Source organism: Microtus ochrogaster, chromosome 8, assembly GCF_000317375.1.
Source record: "Microtus ochrogaster isolate Prairie Vole_2 chromosome 8, MicOch1.0, whole genome shotgun sequence".
Taxonomy (NCBI): Eukaryota; Metazoa; Chordata; class Mammalia; order Rodentia; family Cricetidae; genus Microtus; species Microtus ochrogaster.
Window position 1 is genome coordinate 68356323 of NC_022015.1, and position 11213 is coordinate 68367535.

The 11213-nt window shown below is 39.3% G+C and overlaps 1 pseudogene; it reads left to right on the plus strand.

Moving 5' to 3' along the window:
* The first annotated feature begins 2909 nt into the window (after window positions 1–2909).
* Window positions 2910–8791, plus strand: LOC106143881 (annotated as a pseudogene).
* Window positions 8792–11213: the final 2422 nt, after the last annotated feature.

An 11213-nucleotide genomic window follows, 5' to 3' on the forward strand; every position in this document is an offset into this window, starting at 1 on the left:
GATGCACTCTCACCTCCCATATGCACACCTACTAAGAATAAAATTTTAAATAATTAAAAAATCCAGTACTGAGGACTGGAGAGATGGCTCGGTGGTTAATAGCACTGGCTGCTCTTCCAGAGGACCTGAGTTCAATTCCCAGCACCCACATGGCATCTTACAACTGTCTGTAACTCTAGGTCCAGGGGATCCAACACCCTCACACCATTGTACATAAAATAAAGTTAAATAAATTATTAAAAAAAATCCAGTACTGAATGTAAGTCAGTACTGTTATTAAGGAGAACAGTGCAGAAGTTGCTTCAAGAAAGTGCAAGTAAGTTTGTTACATGTCTGATTACCCCACTGCAGGGTGGATATGTCCAAAGAAAGCAAAATCTGTGCACCAAACAGGTATCTGAATGTTTATTGCCTCACTATTCAGAGTAGGCTGAGCCAGGGAATTAACATAGCTGTTCATCAACAGGTGACCAAATAAAGAAAAGTGTGGGATGCACACACAGTAGAGTATCGTTTGGCCATTGGGAAGGAGGGAATCCTGTATTCTGTATTAAAGGGGATGGAGCTTCCCAGCACTCGGGAGGCAGAGGCAGGTGGATCTCTGTGAGTTCGAGGCCAGCCTGGTCTACAAAGGGAGTTCCAGGACAGGCTCCAAAGCCACAGAGAAACCAAAAACCAAAAAAAAAAAAATAAATAAATAAATAAAATAAAATAAAATAAAATAAAATAAAGTGGATGGAGCTGGACAAGATGATGTTGAGTGAAATAATCCAGACACAGAAAAGCAGTTGCTTTCTATTTCTCTCCTATGTGGACACTTTAAATAAAGTAGATCTGAATGTAGAATAGAGATTTTTAGAATCTGTGAGTGGGAGAGCATGAATGGAAGGAAGCTGAATGCTGTCGTGCACACTGCATGCATGTACTGACATTGCACAGAAACCCACTAGAGCGCTCAAGAAAGGCATCGCAATAGAAACAAAAACTGCATTTGCGCCGTTGGGGTGGCTCACGCTTGCACCTCCAGCACTCGAGAAGCAGAGGCAAAAGGTTAATTTTACCCTGCTTTCCTTCACTGTTTTCCTGCTATGTCTTTCTGACTTTTGCTTTCAAACTTGCTGTTTACTTTTATTTTAGATTTTTCTCTTGCACACAGCTCAGAGGCAGCATTCACTTTTGGCATTCAGTCTCAGAATCTGTTTTTCACTGCCTAAGCTTAAATTTGTTATAATAGTTAATTGATACCTTTGGATTATTTTTATTGTAGTATGGTACCATTATTAGGTCTTGATGTTTTCCTTTTCTCATATTGGGTGGAGAACATGCATTGCTCTTTAAATTTTCTCCTGTATTAAAAACTGTGGGATCTGTGTCTATTATTTTTAGTAGTCATCCTTAATGCTTGATGTACATCTTATGTATATAAATTTTAGCAGTGTCCATACTCAAGTTTTCTTACCTTTATTCTGAAGATAGTAAGGTATTTGCCCACTAAATGCCAAGCCTGACTCCAAAATCTTTTAACTGTCACATAGTTTTAGCATCAAGTTTTTTTTTTTTTAAGATAAAGTTCTCTCAAAGAATTAATTTTCTGAAATATTTTGGATGATGGAGGAGGTTCATCTGTCTATGTGTTACTTTCATTGGTTAATAAAGAAACTGCCTTGGCACTTTGATAGGACAGAAAATTAGGTAGGCGGAGTAAACAGAACAGGATGCTAGGTAGAAGGCAGTAAGGCAGACGCGATGATTCTCCGACCCGAGATGGACGCAAGTTAGAATCTTTCCCCTGTAAGCCACCACTTTATGGTGCTAAAACACATTAATAGAAATGGGTTAATCAAGATGTGAGAATTAGCAGATAAGAGGCTAGAACTAACGGTAGTGTTTAAAAGTACATTTTGTGTGTTCTTATTTCGGGTGTAATGCTAGCTGTGCGGGGAACCGGGCAGGACGAAAAGCAGGCCTGCTCGCCTCCTCACTACAGTTGGAAGTTTCAGAAATCCACAATTTGTTAAATCTGCGATCTTCTCTCCAGGCTGACTTATTTTCTGGCAAAGTTTAACTTGTCTAGGAAGGTGATATTTAACTTAGTTTACTCTTCCCATATGGAATATCTTTATTCCACTCTCACTATACTATTATCTTAGCTAGCTGTGGGGTCCTTGGCTGATAGTAATGTCCTCTTTACACTTACAAATTCAGACATTGTCTTAGAGTATCTATGATGTCACTGGGGTGAGGGGCTTTTACCCTTGCATATGTTTGCATTTAATCTTTTTTCTTGGTAGAGGCTTAAATTTTTTCTTTGCTTTTATGGTTTTACATCATCACTATAGTATACCCAGAAGTTTTTATTACCCCACTCGGCATTCATTTTTTAATGGAGAATTATAATATATCTTCAATCAGAAGAATGTCAAGGGTGCATCATTTCAAATACTGCTTTTCCACACATAGGTGTATCTCTTGTTGGGAACTTTTAATCTAGTCTCCAAGCTCTTAACTGCCCTGTGTTTTATTATATTTCTCTCTCACACTTATTCCCTGCATTTCAAGGCAATTTCTTAGCACTATTTTCACACGTATCTTCTTTTCTATGGTAGCCACAGCAGACATTCCCAATTCGTTCACTTAAAATTTTTTTTTGAGACAGGGTTTCTCTGAGTAACTTTGGTGTCATTTAAAATATTTTAACACTGTATTTTACTTCCAATATTTAAAGTGGCAATTCTTTTATTATTACTTTTTTGAGACAATTTCTCATACAGCCCCTGCTGGTTTCTAACTCAGGAATAGATTCATATCTCTAATTCTCCTGCCTTCTCCTGCCAAGTGTTGATATTATAGGAATGGGCCCTTTATACATGGCATTTAGTTGCTGTTCTGATGGAGTATTCTTAATAATAATGGCGAAGTATTGATATTTTCCAGTATCAGCCCGTGCTTTATTTCTGACCACCTTGTGATTCATCCCTAGTCTTTGCAGCATCATTCTGTCACTGACCCTTGGGAAGAAGCTCTGTTTCTTCTAGAGTAAAGTTTTGTTCCCAAACTGGATTTTACTGAGTTTTTCCTAGGTATGTTACTTAATAGGGGTTGGAGGTTCAGCTGGGGGGAAATTTAGCTTATTTGCTTTCTCATGCTTGCTGTGGTTCACTCTTCCCTAATTGTTTTGAAACTGTCTCTCTCACTGCACTTGGCCACTGGTCTAGAATAAACTGAGGCCATCTCAACTCTCTGCAGGGCTAGTGGCTTATTTTTGTGTTGTCCTTGGAACCTCCTTTTAATGTCACTCTGAGATTTTCTTGTACTTCATCTTGGGTTCTATCTGTTATTTTCTAATTTTGGATTTGATCTTTCTTGTTTTTTAACTTTGGGGAACCATTAACCATCTTGGAAAGATTGTTAGGTCAAGTTCAGATAATTTCTTTTTCTGAAAATGTCCTAATTCTATACTCATATTTAATTAACCATGCATTCCAGCACAAAGATGAACCAGAAAGCCTCCAGCCCCTTAAAAAGTGGAAAACCACTTTTATAACCAGAAAGGCAAGAAATAACTTACAGCGATTACCTATTTTATATGGTTCAACATTGTTTTATCTGGGCATAATTTGATAGCCTTCAGTCTGGGGTTGCTTAAGGGGCTAGCTTCTGGGATTGGCTGAATTCTGTTGCCTGTTAGTAATCTGTATTCCCAGATCAAGCTTCAGCCTCATTATGCATCAAGCTATGTCATACTTCACTACATCAAGAAGTTTCTTTGGGTCAATTCCTGTGGATGATGGTTTGGTCTATTTCATTAGGGTCAACCTTATTTTGAAGATAATTGCTTGAAAGTCTTTTTCAAGATTCTGGTCTTTTTCGGTGGCAGGTTCTGGCTTGTTTGTTTGTTTGTGTGATTGGTTGGTTGGTGTTTGTTTGTGTGATTGGTTGGTTGGTGTTTTCCTCCCCTTTGAATGGATCACACTCCACTATTTTTTGTGTGCCTTGTGACAGTTGTTTTAAAAACTGGACATTTGTGTCTATTGATGTGATAACACTGATCATGAGATTACCTAGAACTAAGCAGCAGCCTGCCCCAGAGCAAAATTGAGGCTTCCCTCAACTCCTCCCAGGCTTGCTGCTTTCTGACATTATTTTAAATATCATTGTGGCCATGCCAAGGGTGAGCCTGAGGAACATACAATGTTGAATGTCCACACAGGTATTTCTGAGCTTTTGCCTTTCTCTAGGAACATGCAACAAGATTCTAATTTCCTCCGGATGTGTAGTTGCTTTTTGTACAACTCCTCAAAGTCTTCCTCCCAAAATGGGGGAAACAGAAACAGGAAAGGAAGGGAAAAGATGCGGGCCCTTTAAATGCCTGGCTGTTGCTTCAGCTTGCAGAGGAGGGTATTGCAACCCTGGCAGGCAGCAAGTTTGTGTGACCATTGTGCAACAGTGACACTTCCCCTTTCTGTCACTATCTCTGTGATTAGTATAATGATCCGTAATCACAATACAGAGCCCAGCATGGGCTACAGCCTTGGTCTTGCATGTGAACCACTGTGTTCCCATCCACCACTGTCACAAAACATAACAAAATGGAAGGAAGGAGGGAAGAGAGAGAGAAAAGGAAGAAGAGGGAAATAGAGGGGGTTTGGTATGTACAGAACCAACTCTTGTTTCTTATTGCATATCCTGACTTTTCCTCCAGGAACAAGAATCTTGGTGTTTTCCTAAAGGGACTGCAGAAGTGGGCATGAGCTATGAGCTGAAATGAACTAAAATGACTTGCAATCAGTCTAGACGAGACTTCCTCTGGAAGTTGTAAGCCTTCACTGGACTTGAGAGTTCCAAAATAGTTACATCAGACAGACTATGACAAACCACTCATGATTAAATGTCATGATAGACACCTGGCATTTAGTTTATTGCCATCTTCCCAGAATCAATTCTAGATTCCTCTCTTCCCATAAGTCTTCTTTTGAATAAAGGTGAAATTTATATCCACCGAATGAAGTGTATTTATTTTAAGTGGTTAATTTATAATTAATCTTTTTGGGCCAATACTTATCTAGGTAAAAAGTTTTCTAAATGCATGATTTTTCAGATAAGTGTTTAAATCCCTCTGTTACACTTGGAGCTGAGAGAAGGATGCTGATAGCATGTATGTTTTCTAGCTACTTAGATGCTTTGGGATTTGGAGAAGGTAGCAGAGGTAATCATAGCATGTATGTTTTCTAGCTACTTAGATGCTTTGGGATTTGGAGAAGGTAGCAGAGGTAATCTCAGACTCCAAAGAACATTTTTTACTTAAATCTGTTGCCTTGGGATAGAGCACTTTCGATGAAGCTGATTCCTTGTCTCTGAGGAATGAAGGGTTGTTACTGACTTGGCTAGTTAAAGTGAGGACTGTGGCGCTATAGGCATTTTTTTTTTTTACTCTCAGTTGACGTATTATGTAATAGTGATTTCCTAGATAATCTTTTCCTTTTCTTCCTTTGAAAAATTTTTATTTATTTTATGTGTATGAGTATATATAGTACACACACACACACACACACACACATATATATATGTATATAATACACTTGTGTGTAAGCCTAAAAGAGCATTTGATTTTCTAGAACCGAAGTTGCAGATGGTTGTGAGCTTTTGTGCAGGTGTTGGCAATAGAACCCAAGTCCTCTGAACCTGTGCTTTTAACTACTGAACCATCTCCCCAAACCCTATCACTTTTCTGCTACAGTCTAGTTTTTCCTTCCTTTTAGGAAATCAGTGAAATATAAAATGACCTGGCCATAAGTCATTCAGTTTCTCTCTTTCCTTCTATGTCAAATGCTAAAATAAAAAAAATTTAAATGTCTTTTCTCTTTCATTCTTTTATTTTTTAATTTATTTAACTTTATTGTATGTGCATTGGTGTTAAGGTGTCAGATCCCCTGGAATTGGAGTTACAAACAGTTGTAAGCTGCCATGTGGGTCCTGGGAATTGAACCCAGGTCCTCTGGAAAAGCAGCTGGTGCTCCTAACCACTGAGCCATCTCTCCAGCCCCTTCTGTCTCATTCTTTAGGGTCAAAAATTACCAGTTCAAAGCCAATCATTTCACCTTTCACACACACATATTCTTTCCTATATGCCTTCCTTCCCTCTACTTGTGAAATAAGTTTCTTATAAACTATCACCTTATCTGCTAAAATGCAATATATCTCTAGTAACATACTTTTTTCTTTTTATTACTTTATAAATAATACCAATCAAAATTTCCACTTCCTCCCCTCCTCCCACTTTCCTCCTGTTCCCTTCCCCCTCCAGTCCTAAGAGAGGGCAGGGTACCCTGCCCTGTGGGAAGTCCAAAGCCCTCCCCCCTCCATCCTGGCTTAGGTAGGAAGGTGTGCATCCAAACAGAATAGGATCCCAAAAATCCGGTACAGGCAGTAGAAACAAATCCCAGTGCCATTATCATTGGCTTCTCAGTCTGCCCCTAAGTAATATACTTTTAAAAACCTAAAAATAGATATCTAATATTATACTTAAATATTGAAAATTCTCACTATCAAATATCTTGTCTTCAAGCTTTCAGTTGTCTGTTACCCGTGTTTGTTTGTTTGCTTGAATCAGGATCAGAGTACCATCCATACTTCCAACTCTTTCATAAAGTCTCTCTCTCTTCGTGTGTGTGTGTGTGTGTGTGTGTGTGTGTGTGTGTGCGCGCACATGTGTGTGGTTTGCATGAGTATGTGTGTAGGTAGGGGTATGAGGCTGATTTTGGATGTCTTTCTTCCATTGCGCTCACCTTTACTTTTGAGACAGGGTCTGTCACTGAACATGAAAGAAACTCAAGGATTCTATTAGGCTGGTTGGCCAGCAAGCTTTAGGGAGCTGCCTGTCTTTTCAGAAAGGATGTGTTTCTTAGTTTGATATCTTTCTGTTCTACTTGTTAAATCTTCAGAAGTTTTGCTCCTTCTTTAGATCAGGTTGAAAATGCAAGTCCTTTTTAGGTTGTCCTTGATTGTCTGAGTTAAGAAGAGAGAAATGAAAGAAACTCAGAGCTGAGAGACAGACCTTACAAAAAACAAAACAAAAAAATACTGCAGATTCCTGTTCCCATGTCTATCCACTGTCACTATAAAGAATGATCTCCTATTTGATTAACCTCAAGTTCATGGTAATAATTCTTGCTCATGTCTGTTCTTCTTCCTTTCCCTAGGCCATAAGTTAAGTGGACCAAACATTTGAGATTACTTATTATCATTTAATGAAAATTTCGGTAGTTTTCCTTTATTATTCTAGTGCTCATACAATTATCACTTAAGTGTGAACTCTTGTATAGAGTGAACTAGGGATAACGGGAACAAATCAGGACTTCCATAGACAACGGAGTCCTATGGTCCCTTTATTTACTGTTGATTTAACTTTATATTACAAGAGCAGAAGTAATGTCATGAAGAGGAAAGATCTTTGCATAGTCTGGCACACTTTTTTTTTTAAAAAAAATCTGTGTTACTCTTGTAAGTTATAGGATAATAGCACCATCTATTCTCCACTTTACTGACTTTTTCTGAAGTGTATTTATATTATCAATCCCAGCTGTCTTTGTATGGTTTAATATAATACACATATTCATCTCTGTTGCACATAAATTGGTGTTCAAGAGAATTTCTCCTGAAAAGATACCAAACAAAAAACTTTGAAAATAACATTGGGAGCGTTGGAAACTCTTTGCTAAGACAGCCACATCTTTTCATCCCTGGGGCACAATAGGAAAGGTTGAAGTGAACAGATTGGCCACATTGGGTGCTTGGTTACTAGGGCTGCCTTCAACTCTGACAAAGTGGAGATTGTTGCCTTCAATGACTCCTTCATTGATCTCAACTACATGGTCTACATGCTCTATCATGGTATATATGACTCTATCATGGCAAGTTCCACAGTACAGTCAAGGCTGAAAATGGGAAACTTATCATGAACAGGAAGGGTATTTCCACCTTCCAGGAATGAGACCCCACTGACATCAAATGGGGTGATGCTGGTGCCAAGTATGTTGTGAGGTCTACTGGTGTCTTCACCAACATGGATCCACTTGAATGGTGAAGCCAAAAGGATATTCATCGCTGCCCCTTCTGCTGACACCCCCCATGCTAGTGATGGGTGTGAACCAGAAGAAGTATGACAACTCATTCAAGATTGTCAGCAATGCCTCCTGTACCACCAATTGTTTAGCATCCCTTACCCCTGGCCAAGGTCATCCATGACAACTTTGGCATAGTGGAAGGACTCAAGACCACAGTCCATGCCATCGCTGCCACCCAGAAGTCTGTGGATGACCCCTCTGAAAGCTGTAATGTGATGATTATAGGGCTAACCAGAACATCATCCCTGCACATACTGGTGTTGCCAAGGCTGTGGGCAAGGCCATCCCAAAACTGAATGACAAGCTCACTGGCATAACCTTCCATGCTTCTAAACTTAGTGTGTCTTTTTTGGATCTGACCTGTGCCCAGAGAAAGCTGCCAAGTCTGATGACACCAAGAAGCAGGAATTGGAGGGCCCACTAAATGACATCTTGGGCTATACTGAGGATGAAATTGTCTCCTATGACTTGAATAGGGATGCCCACTTTTGCATCTTTGGTGCTGGGGCTGGCATTGTTCTCAGTGACAATTTTGTGATGCTCATGCCTGGTATGACAATGAAAACAGCTACAGCAACAGGGTGGTTGGTTTGATTTCAGGGCCTACATGGCTGTCAATGAGTAAGCAGCGCTGGATCACCCACCTCAACAAGAACATGAGAGGATGAGAGAAGTCCTTGCTGCTAAAGAGTCCCTGTCACAACTCAGCCCCTAACACTGAGTATCTCCCTTCACAATTTCCAACCCAGACCCCAGAAGAGGGAGGGTTTTAAGGAGCCCTGCTCTCTAAATACTGCCAGTAAAGTTCACTGCTCACACACACAAAGAATGAAAGAAAGAAGGAAAGAAAGAAGAAAAGAAGAGAAAAGAAAATAACATTGGGAAAGATACCACTTGAGGCTCAGCTACTATTTTACAGATTATCATTAGTGACCAATCCATAATACCCTTGATCAAGGGGTATGTCCACTTTCTGTTAGATCACCCAGGTTCTTTATGTCTTCTTTGTCCAAATCCAGATGCACTGGATTATATTTTGAGGGCCAGGAGCATGGGCTTGAGTTGAAAGAGGAACAAAAAGGGATTCACTTTTAGGAGACTCTTGCTTTTAAAAGTAAACATCTTGCAGGAGGTACTTGCGAGGTACTAGCACTTGCAAAGCATAGGCAGGTGGATCTTAGAGTTCAAGGCCAGCCTGGTCTACAGATCAAGTTCCAAGATAGCCAGGACTACTCACAGAAATCTGTCTCAAAAAAAAAATTAAATATCTCACCTTTTCATTATGATTGCAGTGTTTATGGTGCAATGCTTACTTTTCTGCAAATGTATATGTAGCTTGTGGCCTTTATTATGAAATGATGTCACACAATTCAGAGGACAAAATGCCCAAAGTGAAATGCATTATAGCCATTTCTTTCTAGGAGAAAATATAATTGTCTTATGTTAACCTGTTTTATGGTACAATGTTCATGAATTAATAATACATTAACAAAATATTAGTAAGCAAGAAGGGATCTTTGTGATGGTCACCACCAGATTTACTATGAAAATCTCAGAATTATTACCCCATGTCATTTTATAACATGTTGGTCTTCAGAGCAGCCAACCCCTGAAAGCATTACTATGGATATCCTACTCCCATTAATTATCCTTCTTAAGTGTGCAGCATTATAGAACACAGCTTTACATTCTGACTACCTCCTTGTCTTTTCACTTTTGTTAGCTTCAGTGTTCAGAACTTTTAAAAAGCATAAAATGGGAGCTGTTTGATAGAAATAAAAAAAATGGGCAAGAGGAAGAGCTCAACAATGTTGTAGCTTATTTAGCATGTACACTTTGAGTCTTCTAGTATAAATGCAGGCTTTCAAGACTTTACATACATACATGTATATATATATATATATATACATACACAAGTGGGCATGCACATACACGCATGTGCACACACGCATACACACACACACACGCACGCACACACACACGGAATAAGCACAGTGAAGCATTTTCTTGATAGTCAACTCTACCAATATTACCAAATCCCAGCACTCAGGAGGCAGAGGCAGGCGGATCTCTGGGAGTTCGCGGCCAGCCTGGTCTACAAGAGCAAGTTCCAGGACAGGTACCAAAGCTACAGAGAAACCCTGTCTCGCAAAAAAAAAAAAAACAAAAAAAAAAAAAAGTTAGGTGGTGGTGGACCAAACTTAAACCTACCACTTGGAAGGCAGAGGCAGGCAGATCTATATGAGTTCGAGGTCAGCCTGACCTATAGAGAATGTTCCAGGACAGTCAGAACTACACAGATAAACTGTTTTGGAAAATTAAAAAAGAAAGGAAGGAAGGAAAGAAAGAAAGAAAGAAAGAAAGAAAGAAAGAAAGAAAGAAAAAAGGGAGAAAAAAGAGAGAAAGAAAGAAAAAAAGAAAAATTTTTTTAGCCAGGCGTGGTAGCACTCGGGAGGCAGGCAGGCAGTTCTTTATGAGTTCGAGGCCATCCTGGTCTACAGTGAGAATTCTAGGACAGCCAGGGCTACACAGAGAAATATGGTCATGAAAAACCCTAAAACCAAACAAGATATTTTCCCCTTCTCTCCTCAGGGATATGCATTCTCTTTCTGTTGTTAGAGAAAACAGTCCTCATTATATACTGCCCTTTGGTATTAATAGATTTCTCCTTTGGCTTTCTGTTTGTACTACTCATGTGAATTTCAGCGTGCCTTTTCTCTGATGACTACTGTCCACCAACATACGTACCACCTAAAAATGAGGGGCTCTTTGCGTGGTTTTTAATTAAAAGGTGGAGAAAAACTTTTGTGGCGACAGGTCATCGTGTTCAAAAGCATATTCTATTGAGATTGGAAAACACTTAAAAGTTTTCAAGCTGTTTTTAAAGAAAAACCCGTAAGTGCCAAGCAAACCTAAAAAAAAAAAAAAAAACAAAACTGCGGCGCACAGTCGAAGCCAAAGTTCTCAGAGTTTCGCGGTTTTAATATTTTTATATATCCTTCCGCCTAGTGTTTTTGAAGACAGCAATGGCCACATGCTTCGACGTATTTTTTTGTAAGTTAGGTGCTTATTCACCATGCGAGGCAAGTA